Consider the following 1,893-nt stretch of genomic DNA (forward strand, 5'->3'; position numbering starts at 1 on the left):
CAGGTTTTACCTTTTGAAGCAAATTTCAAATAGACACGTGACAAGGTTCATCCGTCTACAGCAGCAACACGTGCAAAACGACTACGTGAAACTTGCCACGGCTTTGAAAATAGAATTCAGTGGTTCGGCAACTCGCAAACACAACAGCTCGCTGGTTAACATTGTCAAACAAGCTCGGAAGGAACACCCACAAGCATATTATTTATCATAGGTTTCGTTCAGCTTACTTTGGCCTACTCACTGAAACAGGAATGGAAGAGCTATTTCCATTCAAACAAATGTTTCTGTCGAACATGTATCCCCGCTTCATTAACTACTTGGGCCCTACAGCTCACATTGGTCTGCTAATCTTACAACTCAGAGAACTTGCGAGCACAGCTTTTGAGGCATCAAAAGTGAGCCCTGACATCTCGGGTTTGAAGATTGAACTGGAGCACTCACTCCAGTTAGAGGGTGCGTTAACAGGGATAGGAGCATTGAAAGATGACGCACAACAAAGATATCTACCACAAAATAGCTATAAACTACATCGCCAGCAAAATGACTACCGCTACAATCAATCTGATTGCTATCTTCCTGCACACAACCCACACAAAGTGTCAAGGCACAAGGGTAACAAGGGTGACAAAAGGTTCAATGATGACCGAATCATAGACCAATACTCTCTAGAAGCTCTGCTAAGAGCATTGCTCTACAAATGCGCCAACATTTTGAGAAAATGGAAAAAGATAAGTCACCATGACTAGGCGTGGATTTGCCGGACAACAGGTCCGCCGAAATTACCTCCATTGGCGAGGACGTAAACAATCAAATTACTCCCTCTCTCAATCGAAACCCTATCCAGGGCCCGCTCAATCAAGAAACAAGCCCACGGGCTTTGACTATAGACTAGGATTCAAATGTTGTGATGCACAAGGTAAACATTGCAATAGCCAATTCCACTCAAACTCCGATGAGTGATATGTTTTAACCATGTACACAAATGACACATCAAGGCTTCGCGAACATTCACTCCACTTTGTGGGGAATATTACCACAAAACGCAACTCAGAGGCCATACATCAAAACAGTCCTGGAGGACTGATTGACTTGTGATGCGCTAATTGATTTAGCCTCGACAATATCGCTCATCTCTCAAACATTGTTCAATGATCTTAAAAGGGCTTTGAACCCAGCTAAATGTTGGTTAAAAATGGAATGATGCGACATGGACTTCGAGGTTTCACTCAGACTACCTCGCCTCTCACAATGCGACTCATGCTGAAACTACACTTCCAAGACGTATTGCTTGCTCACCCTGTGTATGTTACCAGCCTCGAAACTGAACATCTGCTACTAGGAGCAGACTTGATGGATCTTTTGGTCCCACTAATGGATTGGGAAAACAACCAATTGTGGCCACAGGTAACCGTGTGGTCTCCACTGACCACACTGGCTTCTCCTAACGCTGACTGTGACACAGTCATCCACAAGGAGCATCTTGACAGTACCCCTTGGGAAAAATATTTTTTGACACCTCTTGGTGCAGAATCTGACTCAAGCCGATATTACGATATCTCATCACATTCAATCAGCGAACCTGATTGACTATTCTGCCTTCCAAGCAAAAAGGCAGTAACTGCTCATTTGGTCGAAATTTGTTAATGTCATTTTTGCTATAATAAATACATGCTTAATCATGTGTACAAGTATCCTGCCTCTATTGTATTGTGTTTTGGAGAAAATGGGGGTCATATTAGCAGTAACTGCAAAAAGTTACTGTGAAACCAAGGTAAATGGCGGTACCTGAACTTACTGCCTTTTTGCTTGGTTTCAACCTGCCCTTGGCTGCAGTTACTGCATTTTACCTTGGTATCATATCATTTTATTCTGATAGTGATGCAATCGAACCTG

This window comes from Salmo salar, chromosome ssa12 (assembly GCF_905237065.1).
Source record: "Salmo salar chromosome ssa12, Ssal_v3.1, whole genome shotgun sequence".
In the NCBI taxonomy this organism is placed as follows: domain Eukaryota; kingdom Metazoa; phylum Chordata; class Actinopteri; order Salmoniformes; family Salmonidae; genus Salmo; species Salmo salar.